Here is a 15837-nt window from a genome sequence, read left to right on the forward strand (position 1 = left end):
GCATGAATGATTTCTGGTTAAAGAGTCCTTCTCTATGATAGATTTGCAGAAGAAAATGATACACATTTTCCCTGGAAAACAAGCACTCAAATAAAACATAAAAATAAGGACAATGACCATTTTAGAGATGAGATATATTTTTCAACTGGGAGCTAGCTGCTTCTCTGTTGCACTGTACATCAGAGGGATTTGCCTTGTTCATAATGCCTCAAGAAAAGTACTGAACAAGGTCTCCATTTTCTACACTAGACACATTCCTAAGGCTACTTGAGTGTCCACTGACCAACATTAGAGGCAAAAAACCGGAGATCTCTCTATTTCAACTAGCGAAAAATAAAAAAGGAAATTGTCATCCATGTTGGAAGGAGAAGCTTTATCTAATATCCCCCACCTTATTAATTTAGCTAGCTCATGCTTTTGCTGAGGGAACATTAGCATGCCTTGTACTAAGCCACAGAGCCACCGAAAAGACCAACAAAAGGTCAAAAGGAGACGGACAACGAGTGCAAAAAACAAACGGAGCTGAGTCTTACCTCTTTTTACGTCCCTCCACTTTGTAGAAATTCCAACAAACCGTCTGGATCTCCTCTTTAACAAATCCTAAAGGGCCGCCATCTTGCTTCCTTCTGTTCTTCTATGAAACGGACTATCCTCCAACATCAATATTCATGGGGCCAGTCGCTGACGTCAACGTCGACTCTTATCATCAGGAGGAGAAGCCCGGTCGGTCGGTGGTGTGTCCCTGTTGGCCACTCTGAGTGCCACACATATGTAACTGGCAGAAAAGCAGCCAGCCAGCACGCCGTGTGGACAAGTTGTGTGTGTGTGTGTGTGTGTGTGTGTGTGTGTGTGTGTGTGTGTGTGTGTGTGTGTGTGTGTGTGTGTGTGTGTGTGTGTGTGTGTGTGTGTGTGTGTGTGTGTGTGTGTGTGTGTGTGTTCGGTGTGTGTGTGTGTGTTTGTGTTCGGTGTGTATGTGTGTGTGTCAGTGGTAGAGTCTTGCCTTGCTGGCAAAGCTAAAGTAATGAGAAAACCTCTCTCCTGGTGAGTCCCTCCACCACACAAAGGGCCTGGGCTTTCTTTCCCCCTTTTTTTTCCTTCTTCTCCTTCAGCCGCACACAATAGTGCACACTATGACTACGGCTGGCCCCAAGCACCGGACTGGATCTGCACAGTGACAGGACATGGGTTCCGCTCTGCCGTCCAATCCCTTTAAACTGACTCTACAAGCTCTCTGGGCTTATCTGTCTGTCTGAGAAACAGAAGATTGGAGAGTAGGAGGGAGGCGCACTCCCCCCTTCCTTTAGTCAGACAGGAAGAGTGTGTGTGTGTGTGTGTGTGTGTGTGTGTGTGTGTGTGTGTGTGTGTGTGTGTGTGTGTGTGTGTGTGTGTGTGTGTGTGTGTGTGTGTGTGTGTGTGTGTGTGTGTGTGTGTGTGTGTGTGTGTGTGACTCAAGGAAACTCATGCCGAGCTCTAGGGGGATTTTTCCCCCACCCCTCTCTCCGTCTTGACTTCCTGGTTCTTCTTTCGGTTTCATCAGTTTCTCTCAAGCTGTCATAGGTCGCAGGAGTTCCCCCATTGCCTCGTGGCTTCTTTACGACTCCTTGGAGACTTGCTTCTTCCACTCAGTCTCTCAAGACAGTTAGCTTCGTCTTCAGAGTACGCGAGTCGAGCCCTGCCCTCATTTCCAATGCTTCTTCTGGGTTTTGTTTTGGCATGCCTTGGCTGTCAAGCAGGCTCATTTTTGGAGCAGGCGTAAGACAACACTAACCTTTGAAAGGATCCATACAGGCAGCAACATCTTTTTCTTTATGTGTCTGCCAAGAGCCCCACCTCCTGTTGACATTGGCCACGTGGGCTAGTAGCGAGGGAGAGGGAGACGGCGGGAGAGGGAGACGGCGGGAGAGGGAGACGGCGGGAGAGGGAGACGGACCGAGAGAGAGCGAGAGGGACGGAGAGACAGAGAGAGAAAGAGAGAGGGGAGAGAGCGGGAGAGAAAGAGGGAGAGAGAAAGAGGGAGAGAGAAAGAGGGAGAGGGTGTGTGAGAGCGGGAATGTTTAAAAAGACAAAATTCAGCTCTGTGAGGTATTTGAGAAACGAGGACGGACCTAGCATGGCTGTCAGGACGTTTAATTAGCTGCTACTGTTTAACACACCACCCAGCCGAGGGCTTTGTTTTGAGTTTCCCTGACAGTTATGTAGTAGTTGCCACTGGTTCCATGAGCTACTACGCCTACCCTCTGTCAGCATAACAACTGTGTTGGACTGTTGCTATCATGATATAACCCAGAAATTAGGAAGTCGGCAAACTTGTATCTTGCATTAATGAAAAATTGCCGTTTTAGGATTTCGTTTAGAACTATTCACTAGGTTTGTGCTGAAATACTGTCGGTGAAGTGTTTGCAAATGGGCTGCGTATCTATCTTTCACCATTAGGCCTATTTGCTTCATTGTTTTGCAAGAAGAAGAGGCAATGGCACTACATAAGATCAAGACCAGCGTACTTAGTACGTGACTAAGTGTATGTCTATGTATGCTGATGATTAAACATTGTACACGTCAGTTACCACAGTAAGTGAAATCAATGCAACACCTAGAAGAGCTGCAGTCAGTTTCAGAATGGGTGGCAAGAAATAAGCTGGTCCTAAATACTTCAAAAACTAAAAGCATTGTATTTGGGACAAATCATTCACTAAACCCTAAACCTCAACTAAATAATGTGTAAATTGAGCAAGTTGAGGAGACTAAACTGCTTGGTGTAACCCTGGATTGTAAACTGTCATGGACCAAACATATTGATGCAACGGTAGCTAAGATGGGGAGAGGTCTGTTCGTAATAAAGTGCCACTCTGCTTTCTTGACATCTCTATCAACAAGACAAGCCATACAGGCTCTAGTTTTGTCACACCTGGACTACTGTCCATTAATGTGGACAAGTGCCACAAAGAGGAACATAGGCACATTACAATCGGCTCAGAACAGAGCAGCGTGGCCCTTAGATGTACACGGAGAGCCAGCATTGATAATATGCATGTCAATCAGTGGAGGCTCCTCAAAGGAGGAAGGGGAGGACCACCCTCAGTGAATTTCATTTTTTTTTAAATAGTGAAACATTTTTTAAAAAGTTATAATTTTTTGATAAAACTATACTAAATACAATCACGTCACCAAATAATTGATTAAAACACACTGTTTTGCAATGAAGGTATACAGTAGCCTCAACAGCACTCTGCAGGGTAGCACCATTGTGTAGCCGAAGGACAGTTAGTTTCTGGGTACATTGACATCAATACAAAACCTAGGACGCTCGTGGTTCTCACCCCTTCCATAGACTTACAGAGTAATTATGACAACTTCCAGAGGACGTCATCCAACCTATCAGAGCTCTTGTAGCATGCACTGACATGTTGTCCACCCAATCAAAGGATCAGAGAATGAATATAGTACTGAAAGCATAAGCTACAGCTAGCTAGCACTGCAGTGGTGAATAGTTCACTCAAAGAGAGAGAGACACAATAGTTGGAATAGTTTGGAACAAATTAATTTCTTTAAAAAATGAAGGAGAAGCGAGAGAGAGCTATATTTAGTTGTATTTCTTTCACCTACTGTACACTTAAGTAGTTAGTGAATGCAGCTAGCTAGTTTAGCTGACTCAAACATCCGGATTAAACAGAGAGGGATGCTATGTTAGCTAGCTGGCTATGGCTATCCAACACTGGAACTCCAGGTAAGCTTTTGGTTTTATTAATTCATTGCCACTGCGGCCCGTCGGTGTAACTGCTTGCTGCTGACTGTACACTGTACTGCATGATTGTAGTGGGTTTACTAATGCGTTAGTTCTAGTAGCCATGTTGACTATGATGTTAATATGGTGACACCGATGTAGGCTGTGTGTGTAGGCTGTGTGTAGCAGTTAGTGGTTATGATATGAAGGTTTTGCTTGTAAAGTGTTTTGTTTTGCCAGGTCACAGAGCTGATGTGTTCTGCACTGAAGTCCATAAGCAAAGGGAAAAGGTGAGAGGAGGAGAGTGCGTAGATGCGAGAAAGAATTATACAACGATCAAAGGGATCATGCTGTTTGTATGTGGCTGCTATGAAAGTGAACTGTGTTAGCTTGTGATCAGGGGTTTATTCATTCCAACGATTCTGTTGAAAAAGTTTCTTAAACGGAACAAAATAGAAACGTTCCATTTTTCCTTTGCAACAGTTAGACTAATGATTACACCCTAAAACAGCTAGATTCGGGCAAGAGTGTGCAAGGCGGTATTGAATGTGTCAATGTCTATCACCTTGATTACTCACATTTCTCTTGACCTGTGCACCTACGTTGTAAACTTTCATTCATAGGCTAGGTTGTATCAACCTCATAATGGGTATAGGGAAAATGTGCGTATGATGTAGTAACCTAAACCTATCGATGTTACATTGATCTGGGTGAATGGAATATGAATGACAGTCATCCAATATGCTGTAATAGAAATAAAGCCATTCTCATTAAAAAAACGTCCTCCCTCATCTTAAATGTCACCGACCGCCACTGAAGTCAATCTCTCCTGGCTCAGAGTGGAGGAGAGATTGACTGCATCACTGCTTGTCTTTGTGAGAGGTATTGATTGACATGTTTAAAAAAAAAAACAGAGCTGTCTATTTAAATGACTAGCACACTGCTCAGACACCCATACATACCCCACAAGCCTTGCCACCAGGGGTCTCTTCACAGTCACCAAGTCCAGAACAGACTCTGGGAACCAGACAGTATTACATAGAGCCATGACTACATGGAACTCTCTTCCACATCAAGTAACTCAGTCAAACAGTAAAATGAGGTTTTATAAAACAGATAAACCTACACCTTACGGAACAGTGCGGACTGTGAAGAGACACACACATCATTCACAAACACATGCTAACACGCACTCTACACACACATACATTTGAATATTGTTATTTTGCTTTATTGTTGATTTTGTATTGTAGATATGTTATGGTAGAGTAGTTTGTAATAATGTCTTGTGTTATGTATGGTTTTATTGTATGTAATTGTTATTGGACCGCAGGAAGAGTAGCTGGTGCAGTTAATGGGGATCCATAAATACAAATACAAAAATGCAAAGTACAATAGAAAACCGAATCGGAACCAAATTTGGCGCCTTGATTATATTTCTCCGGAATAGCACACCATGGAAAAAATACTAGAAATCCACACAATTGAATTCCCATATGAGTGCCTTGAAGACATTCCAAATACCTTCCAGGGGCCACTCTTTCGCCAACCACATGTTAGAGAGCCATTGCCCCCTCCTTCTATAGCTCTCTCTCTGTTAAATTCTTCCCTTTTATGTCCCTGTGCTGATTTTAACAGGTGGTTATTGTCTGAAAATAATCTGCCTTTGGCTCCAATCCAGGTTTATTAAAGAGAGAGACTCCACCCCTTCTTCCATCGGCCCTGACTGCTTGCCTGCCTGTCTGCCTTGCAGTCTCTAGCTGGCATTTGTTGACTCAATAGTTTCAGGGCTTGGAGCAGGAAAGGAGATTTGTTTTTACACACCGTGGGGGAGGGGCATGGTGCAGGGGCAGGGGTCGGGAGGGGTGGGGGTGGTCAGCATAGCTGCGGCTCAGATATGTTAGGGCTAGGAGTGAGACTGGGACTGGGGCTTTGCTTGCAGCCTGAGCTGCCTTGCTGAAGGAGGATTCCACATACCTCAACTGGTTCAGTGTGGAGGTGGTGCTGGAATGGGTATCTAGACAACCTACTTGTCCTCTAGTGTTGTCATGATAGGATCCAGTTGCTTCACATGATTTCAATTAAGAGTAGGCCTGTCCACTCTGCACCTTTCCGCTTTTTTTTCCCAGAGAGAGCAACTGTTGATCAAATATTGATGACATTGTAATAAAATAAATTCTAAGTAGTTATTCCTTTTAATCTTACCAGGAATCCAGCATTGACGTGTGCTTTAATTTGGTAGTGAGTGAATATTGAATAGATGTATAGGTGTATATTGAGGAGTGTGATGGATTTTGGGAGGGGGGAGGGGGAGAAGGAGAGGGAATGTTTTGTGCCTGTCTTTGTAGCTTGTCTTTCTTTTCAGAGACTGAGGTCATCTTACTGAGACAATCCTATTATCCTGCGTCAAGCATTAAATGCCTTTGATATTGGTCACAGATTTCCATATTTATGTAGGCTGTTGTATTTTTAAAAAATGATTTTGGGTTCAAAACTTGATGCTTTTTCAAACCTGCCTAATAGACGGGTGGGTTGACAACGTAACAAACATGATGCGCGCGTGCATCGTAGAGGCAAAAGGCTGTGTGGTGTTAGCAACAGCTAGCAACAATGACAACAAGCTGCCACGTGGGGAATTGTGGTTGCTTGTTTCAGCTAGTTGTATCTTCTTCTTGATACCATGTCTTGTTGTGTGGTGTTTTGACTTACATTTGTATTTACAGTGCAATTGGAAAGTATTCAGGTATTTCTTCCACATTTTGTTACTATACAGCCTTATTCTAAAATAAATCGTTTTTTCCCCCTTTTTTTCCCTGACAAAGCAAAAACAGGTTTTCAGAAATGTTTTCAAATGTATTAAAAATAAAAAACCGAAATACCTTATTTACGTAAGTATTCAGACCCTTTGCTATAAGACTCAAAATTGAGCTCAGGTGCATCCTGTTTCCATTGGTCATCCTTGAGATGTTTCGACAACTTGATTGGCGGAAACCTGGCACCATCCCTATGGTTAAGCATGGTGGTGGCAGGATCAAGGGAAATATGAACGGAGCAAAGTACAGAGAGACCCCTGATGAAAACCTGCTCCAGAGCGCTCAGGACCTCAGACTGGGGCGAAGGTTCACCTTCCAACAGGACAACGACCCTAAGCACATAGACAGGACAACGCAGGAATGGCTTTGGGACAAGTCTCTAAATGTCCTTGAGTGGCCAAGCCAGAGCCCGGACTTGAATCAGATAAAACATCTCTGGAGAGACCTGAAAATAGCTGTGCAGCAACTCTCCCCATCCAACTTGACAGAGCTTGAGAGGATCTGCAGAGAAGAATGGGAGAAACTCCCCAAATACAGGTGTGCCAAGCATCATACACAAGAAGACTCGAGGCTGTAATCGCTGCTTCAACAAAGTACTGAGTAAAGGGTCTGAATACTTATGTAACTGCGATATTACAATTTTTTATTTCTAAAAACTTGTTTCTGCTTTGTCATTATGGGGTATTGTGTGTAGATTGATGCGATTATACTTTTTTTAAATCCATTTTAGAATAAGGCTGTAACGTAACAAAATGTGGAAAGAGTCAAGGGGTCTGAAAACTTTCCGAATGCAATGTGTATATATAGTGTATGTGGACACCCCTTCAAATGAGTGAATTTGGCTATTTCAGCCACACCCGTTGCTGACAGGTGTATAAAATCGAGCACACAGTCCCGCGATCCCCATAGACAGACATTGGCACTAGAATGTCCTTACTGAAGAGCTCAGTCACTTTCAACGTGGCACTGTCATATGATGCCACCTTTCCAACATGTCAGTTCGTCAAATTTCTGCCCTGTTGGAGCTGCCCCGGTCAACTGTAAGTGAAGAGGAAACGTCCAGGAGCAACGGCTCAGCCTCAAACTGGTAGGCCACACAAGCTCACAGAATGGGACCGCCGAGTGCTGAAGCACGTAACGAGTAAAAATCACCTGTCCTCGGTTGCAACACTCACTACCGAATTCCAAACTGCCTCTGGAAGCAAAGTCAGCACAATAAAGGTTCATCGGGAACTTCATGAAATGGTTCTAGCCGCCATTGGACTCTGGAGCAGTGGAAACGCATTCTCTGGAGTGATGAATCACGCTTCACTGTCTGACGGTCAGACGGACTTATCTGGGTTTGGCAGGTGCCAGGAGAACGCAACCTGTCCGAATGCATTGTGCCAACTGTAAAGCTTGGTGGAGGAGGTATAATGGTCTAGGGCTTAGTTCCAGGGAAATATTAACGCTACAAAGCACAATGACATTCTAGACAATTCTGTGCGTCCAACTTTGTGGCAACAGTTTGGGGAAGGCCTTTTCCTGTTTCAGCATGACAATGCCTAAGGCACTGCATCTCAGTGTAAGAGGCGTCACTACAGTCTCTGGTTCGAATCCAGGCTGTATCACATCCGGCCGTGATCAGGAGTCACATAGGGCGGCGCACAATTGGCCCAGCATCTTCCGGGTTTGGCCGGGGTAGGCCGTCATTATAATTAAAAATCGTTCTTAACTGACTTGCCTAGTTAAATACAGGTTCAATAAAAAATAAATAATATGCCCCTGTGCACAAAGCGAGATCCATACAGAAATGGTTTGTCGAGGTCGGTGTGGAAGAACTTAACTGACATGCACAGAGCCCTGACCTCAACCCCATCGAACACCTTTGGGATGAATTGGAACGCCGACTGCGAGCCAGGCCTAATCCTCCAACATCAGTGACCGACCTCACTAATGCTCTTATGGTTGAATGGAAGCAAATCCCAGCAGGAATGTTCCAACATCTAGTGGAAAGTCTTCCCAGAAGAGTGGAGGCTGTTATAGCAGTAAAGGGTGGACCAACTCCATATTAATGCCCATGATTTTGGAATGAGGTGATCGACGAGCAGGTGGCCACATACTTTTTGTCATGTAGTGTATGTCCTATGCAAATAGGGCAAATATTCACTAGCTGGTGAACCAACAACTGTAACTGAAGGTAACAACTCTCCATTTGGGCTGATCTGTGATCTGCTAGCACCTCCCCCGGTCAGAGGGGAATGTGGCAATCTCACAGAGTTTATAAAGTGTAAAATCGGAGTTGCAGCGTTATCCTGTCACCGTGGAATTTCCCCAAACACACGCACAACAGACAGGGAATAAACGTGGGAAGGATTTGGTTCTGTAATACAGGAGATAAACAGTTATGAATAGGCTGTACACAATTAGCATTACATGAGGAAGAATTCAATGCAATAGCAATGCAAGAGCACTGATATCATTTGTAAGGACTGTAGAAATATAAATGGCTGTATTTAGACTGTATAGATCAAGGCTAGATAAGATAACAATTATCAGTAACTGCTACCAACAGTAAATTGTAAACACACACAAGTTACAATAACAATATTAACTCACTTATGCATGCACTCCATCTCAGAAGTCCACTCAGAGGAGAAGTGAGGAGACAGAGGCCTGCACAGTCAGAGGGGCTGTCCTGCCCCCTAACAATGTGACTAGCAACCAATCAGGGGCAGGTCACACAGGTCAGAGAAAGTTTGAGTGGCCAGTTCATTGTACTCTGTTCGACCCCTCAAATTCTGGACCTCAAAACCAGTTTCACTACTTTTTTTGTGTTAATTCTTCCCCTCTAATCAGGAAGTGATTTAGACCTGGGACACCAGGTGGGTGTAATTAATTACCAGATAGAACAGACTTCGGCAGGCTCCGGACCTCGTAGGGTAAGATTTCATTACCCCTGTCTTAGACTCAGGTTGTGTGGAATGGGGAGTGGAAAATGTTTTTGAGAGACAAGTGCTCATTGTGCAAATGTATTTATACTGAACAAAAATATAAATGCAACATGCAACAATTTCAAAGATTTTACTGAGTTACAGTTAGTTACAGTTCATATCAGGAAATCAGTCAAATTAAATACATTCACTATGCCCTAATCTATGGATTTCACATGACTGGGAATATAGATCTGTATAGTTGGCCACATATACCTTTAAAAAGAAAGGTAGGGGTGTTGATCAGAAAACCAGTCAGTATGTGGTGTGACCACCATTTGCCTCATGCAGAGTGACACATCTCCTTTGCATAGAGTTGATCAGGCTGTTGATTGTGGCCTGTGGAATGTTGTCCCACTCCTCTTCAATGGCTGTGCGAAGTTGCTGGATATTAGTGGGAACTGGAACACGCTGCCATACACGTCGATCCAGTGCATCCCAAACATGCTCAATGGGTGACATGTCTGGTGAGTATGCAGGCCATGGAAGAACTGGGAAATGTTCAGCTTCCAGGAATTGTGTACAGATTCTTGCGACATGGGGTCGTGCATTATCATGCTGAAAAAATAGGTGATGGCGTCGGATGAATGGCACGTCAATGTGCCTCAGGGTCTCGTCACAGTATCTCTTTGCGTTCAAATTGCCATCGCTAAAATGCAAAATTATTTGTTGTCCATAGATTATGCCTGCTCATACCATAACCCCACCACCGCCATGGGGCACTCTGTTCACAACGTTGACATCAGCAAAACAACGCCATACACGTGGTTGTGAGGCCGGTTGGACGTACTGCCGAATTCTCTAAAATGACTTTGGAGGCGGCTTATGGTAGAGACATGAACATTCAATTCTTTGGCAACAGCTCTGGTGGACATTCCTGCAATCAGCATGCCAATTGCACACTCCCTCAAAACTTGAGACATCTGTTGTGTTGTGGGACAAAACTGAACATTCTAGTGGCCTTTTATTTTCCCCAGCACAAGGTGCACCTGTGTAATGATCATGCTGTTTAATCAGCTTCTTGATATGCCACACCTGTCAGGTGGATGGATTATCTTGGCAAAGGATAAATGCTCACTAACAGGGATGTAAACAAATTTGTGGACAATATTTGAGAGAGATATGCTTTTGTGCATGTGTAACATTTCTGGGATCTTTTATTTCAGCTCATGAAACATGGGACCAACACTTTACATGTTGTGTTTATATTTTTGTTAAGTGTATGTTTTCAAGAAACATTTGGAGAGGAAATATATTAAACCAAAGCTGTCTGTTTTGCCCCAAAGTTGCGCACGCCTTTCATCGGTTTGCTGCAACAACAAAAAACACCCGTCTATATAGCCAATTATCTATTATCTATGTAGGCCTACTGTTTGAGGCTTGTTGTGAGTTGTCATCACTGAGGCCAGAAAGAGCTAGCTGCATGTTGTGCTCATTCCCTCAACTACTACAGTAAACATTAGATTACCCTACTGCTACAGTAAATGCATCGTAAACATCAGATTACCCTACTGCCAATCCCCTTTACCTTCCTCTTTCCTCCTTTTTGGAAGTGCCTACTGCCAATCCCCTTTACCTCCCTCTTTCCTCCTTTTTGGAAGTGCCTACTGCCAATCCCCTTTACCTCCCTCTTTCCTCCTTTTTGGAAGTGCCTACTGCCAATCCCCTTTACCTCCCTCTTTCCTCCTTTTTGGAAGTGCCTACTGCCAATCCCCTTTACCTTCCTCTTTCCTCCTTTTTGGAAGTGCCTACTGCCAATCCCCTTTACCTTCCTCTTTCCTCCTTTTTGGAAGTGCCTACTGCCAATCCCCTTTACCTTCCTCTTTCCTCCTTTTTGGAAGTGCCTACTGCCAATCCCCTTTACCTTCCTCTTTCCTCCTTTTTGGAAGTGCCTACTGCCAATCCCCTTTACCTTCCTCTTTCCTCCTTTTTGGAAGTGCCTACTGCCAATCCCCTTTACCTTCCTCTTTCCTCCTTTTTGGAAGTGCCTACTGCCAATCCCCTTTACCTTCCTCTTTCCTCCTTTTTGGAAGTGCCTACTGCCAATCCCCTTTACCTTCCTCTTTCCTCCTTTTTGGAAGTGCCTACTGCCAATCCCCTTTACCTTCCTCTTTCCTCCTTTTTGGAAGTGCCTACTGCCAATCCCCTTTACCTTCCTCTTTCCTCCTTTTTGGAAGTGCCTACTGCCAATCCCCTTTACCTTCCTCTTTCCTCCTTTTTGGAAGTGCCTACTGCCAATCCCCTTTACCTTCCTCTTTCCTCCTTTTTGGAAGTGCCTACTGCCAATCCCCTTTACCTTCCTCTTTCCTCCTTTTTGGAAGTGCCTACTGCCAATCCCCTTTACCTTCCTCTTTCCTCCTTTTTGGAAGTGCCTACTGCCAATCCCCTTTACCTTCCTCTTTCCTCCTTTTTGGAAGTGCCTACTGCCAATCCCCTTTACCTTCCTCTTTCCTCCTTTTTGGAAGTGCCTACTGCCAATCCCCTTTACCTTCCTCTTTCCTCCTTTTTGGAAGTGCAGTGCCTACTGCCAATCCCCTTTACCTTCCTCTTTCCTCCTTTTTGGAAGTGCCTACTGCCAATCCCCTTTACCTTCCTCTTTCCTCCTTTTTGGAAGTGCCTACTGCCAATCCCCTTTACCTTCCTCTTTCCTCCTTTTTGGAAGTGCCTACTGCCAATCCCCTTTACCTTCCTCTTTCCTCCTTTTTGGAAGTGCCTACTGCCAATCCCCTTTACCTTCCTCTTTCCTCCTTTTTGGAAGTGCCTACTGCCAATCCCCTTTACCTTCCTCTTTCCTCCTTTTTGGAAGTGGGGAAACCTCTCACCTCATCCGTAAACAGGGAGGAGTGAAGTGAATGACCCCGTGCCGCCGGGGGGCAATCAGGATATGGACACACTTGTCAACTTGAGAGAATTCACACCTCAACTTGACTGTGTGGGTATTAGGTTGGAGATGGGCGAGTGGGATTAGAACTAGGGGATGGAAGGGGATGGAAGAGGTTGGACAGGGTGGAGGGGTGGAAGGGGATGGAAGAGGTTGGACAGGGTGGAGGGGTGGAAGGGGATGGAAGAGGTTGGACAGGGTGGAGGGGTGGAAGGGGATGGAAGAGGTTGGACAGGGTGGAGGGGTGGAGGGGTTGGAAGAGGTTGGACAGGGTGGAGGGGTGGAGGGGTTGGAAGAGGTTGGACAGGGTGGAGAGGTGGAAGGGGTTGGACAGGGTGGAGAGGGGGAAGGGGTTGGACAGGGTGGAGAGGTGGAAGAGGTTGGACAGGGTGGAGAGGTGGAAGGGGTTGGACAGGGTGGAGAGGTGGAAGGGGTTGGACAGGGTGGAAGGGGTTGGACAGGGTGGAGAGGTGGAAGAGGTTGGACAAGGTGGAGGGGTGGAGGGGATGGAAGAGGTTGGACAAGGTGGAGGGGTGGAGGGGATGGAAGAGGTTGGACAAGGTGGAGGGGTGGAGGGGTTGGAAGAGGTTGGACAGGGTGGAGAGGTGGAAGGGGTTGGACAGGGTGGAGAGGTGGAAGGGGTTGGACAGGGTGGAGAGGTGGAAGGGGTTGGACAGGGTGGAAGGGGTTGGACAGGGTGGAGAGGTGGAAGAGGTTGGACAGGGTGGAGGGGTGGAGGGGATGGAAGAGGTTGGACAAGGTGGAGGGGTGGAGGGGATGGAAGAGGTTGGACAAGGTGGAGGGGTGGAGGGGTTGGAAGAGGTTGGACAGGGTGGAGAGGTGGAAGGGGTTGGACAGGGTGGAGGGGTGGAGGGGTTGGAAGAGGTTGGACAGGGTGGAGAGGTGGAAGGGGTTGGACAGGGTGGAGGGGTGGAGGGGATGGAAGAGGTTGGACAAGGTGGAGGGGTGGAGGGGTTGGAAGAGATTGGACAAGGTGGAGGGGTGGAGGGGTTGGAAGAGGTTGGACAGGGTGGAGAGGTGGAAGGGGTTGGACAGGGTGGAGGGGATGGAAGAGGTTGGACAGGGTGGAGGGGTGGAAGGGGGTGGACAGGGTGGAGGGGTGGAAGGGGTTGGACAGGGTGGAGGGGATGGAAGAGGTTGGACAGGGTGGAGGGGATGGAAGAGGTTGGACAGGGTGGAGGGGTGGAAGAGGTTGGACAGGGTGGAGGGGTGGAAGGGGTTGGACAGGGTGGATGGGATGGAAGAGGTTGGACAGGGTGGAGGGGATGGAAGAGGTTGGACAGGGTGGAGGGGTGGAAGAGGTTGGACAGGGTGGAGGGGTGGAAGAGGTTGGACAGGGTGGAGGGGATGGAAGAGGTTGGACAGGGTGGAGGGGTGGAAGGGATTGGACAGGGTGGAGGGGTGGAAGGGGTTGGACAGGGTGGAGGGGATGGAAGAGGTTGGACAGGGTGGAGGGGTGGAAGGGGTTGGACAGGGTGGAGGGGATGGAAGAGGTTGGACAGGGTGGAGGGGTGGAAGGGGGTGGACAGGGTGGAAGGGATGAAGGGGTCAGCTCGGAGCTCAGTGGTCATGCTGATTTCTATACCGCCGCTTAGCAAAATAAAGGCACACACACACATACAGGCCCTCTACAGATACTGGGGTTAAAGGGAGTTAGAGACCTGCGTCACTATGATGTCACGCAATCCGGTGATGTATGACATAACACCCTGAATGGAGTCAGAAGTTTTTGTGGCTTTTATGTTGTTGAATTGGGTTAGGGTTTATTATTATGTTGATAATTTGATTGTTGTGAGTAAAGAAAAGCTAAGGTTTGTTAAATACTCACACTTAACAAAAGCTCATCCGTTGATGTTGGTTAGTATGAAGTTATTCTCACAGTCTACCTCTACGTTGTGTGTGGATCATGTGAATTGAATTTTGAACTTTTCCTGTTGAAAAGCAATATCTCAAGTATAAATACATTAAAGGACACGCACTTAAGGGTAAGACAACTGCAAACTCCAAGGAGGCCATTACAAGGAGTTGATCTGTGAGGGACAATTCCTTGAGCCAGTGAGGCAGGGGGTTAGGGTGTCTCTAGAAGTGCTACTTGGCCTCAGAGGTGCTGTCATTGCCTCCGAAGCTGACAGCTCTCAGAGGCCATCAGTGGAAGTTCACACAATCACCTGGAGTGTTTAGACACACACACACACACACACACACACACACACACACACACACACACACACACACACACACACACACACACACACACACACACACACACACACACACACACACACACACACACACACACACACTTCCCCAACGTCAGGCTCCCCCTGAGCCAATACACAACTGACAGATCGCTGCATCCCCTCTAACAACATGTCACCTACTGTCCCCTCCTCCCTCCCTCTCTTCCATCCCTCCCTCCAGTTATCTTAAAAGACCAGGGAGAGTCGTTAGTGTGTATCTCGCTTGGCCTAATTGCTTAAGTCACAGTAAGGGGTGTAAGGAGCTGGGGGGGTTAGGTTACGATTAAACTAGAAGGAGGAAAGGGGGCGGGGACTTCAGAGAATCCTGAACTGCAGTTCCTTAGGCTATCTAGCATTCTGAGCACTGTAGAGTTTTAATTGTAATTTTTTTTTTATTTAACTTTTATTTAACTAGGCAAGTCAGTTAAGAACAAATTCTTATTTACAATGACAGCCTACCCAGAGTTGAATCTTACTGAGCTATTTTGTAGCTATATTTCTGATCTTTCACTAGCAATGTTGATCAAATGAACCTAGGCCACTTTTCCATTTTGAGTATGTTTTTCATCAAGAAATCGGCTAGTAGCCATTCTCGTTTTGTTGTTACTTTTCCACCTTTTGTCCTCGTCTATCTACACCAGCTTGCTGTCTGCGGTGTGTGTCATCTAATAATTGACAGAGTTCCCTATTGGGCACAGCAGGGTTGGGATGAGGCCGATCAGGAATGAGCACTGTTCCCGTGGCAACCTGCTGCTTCCAAGTAGGGTTTTAGAGCCGGTTCCCGCATTGATGCCTCCATACATCCCACTCAAACCCTTCACAACAGCCCCAAGCCAAATTATCCAGAAGCAGGCTGTTGTTCAGGGTTTAGGAGCACCACATTCAGGCAGCGGTTGAGCAAGCCCCCTATGGTCTCGCGTAGCTCAGTTGGTAGAGAATGGCACCAGGGTTGTGGGTTCGATTCCCACGGGGAATTAGTATGAAAAAAATATTTTAATGTATGCTCTCACTACTGTAAGTCACTCTGGATAAGAGTGTCTGGTAAATGACTAAAATGTCATATGTAACTGGCTGTAGATTACTGAAGTTAGTGGTTCTCATACCTGGGTCTTGGAGGGAGGGTTGGTTGTAGGCTGGTTGCCTGGCTGTGTGGACGTCTTCTGGGATTCCTTGCAGATGGGCATGGGGG

Source organism: Salvelinus namaycush, chromosome 42, assembly GCF_016432855.1.
Source record: "Salvelinus namaycush isolate Seneca chromosome 42, SaNama_1.0, whole genome shotgun sequence".
In the NCBI taxonomy this organism is placed as follows: Eukaryota; Metazoa; Chordata; class Actinopteri; order Salmoniformes; family Salmonidae; genus Salvelinus; species Salvelinus namaycush.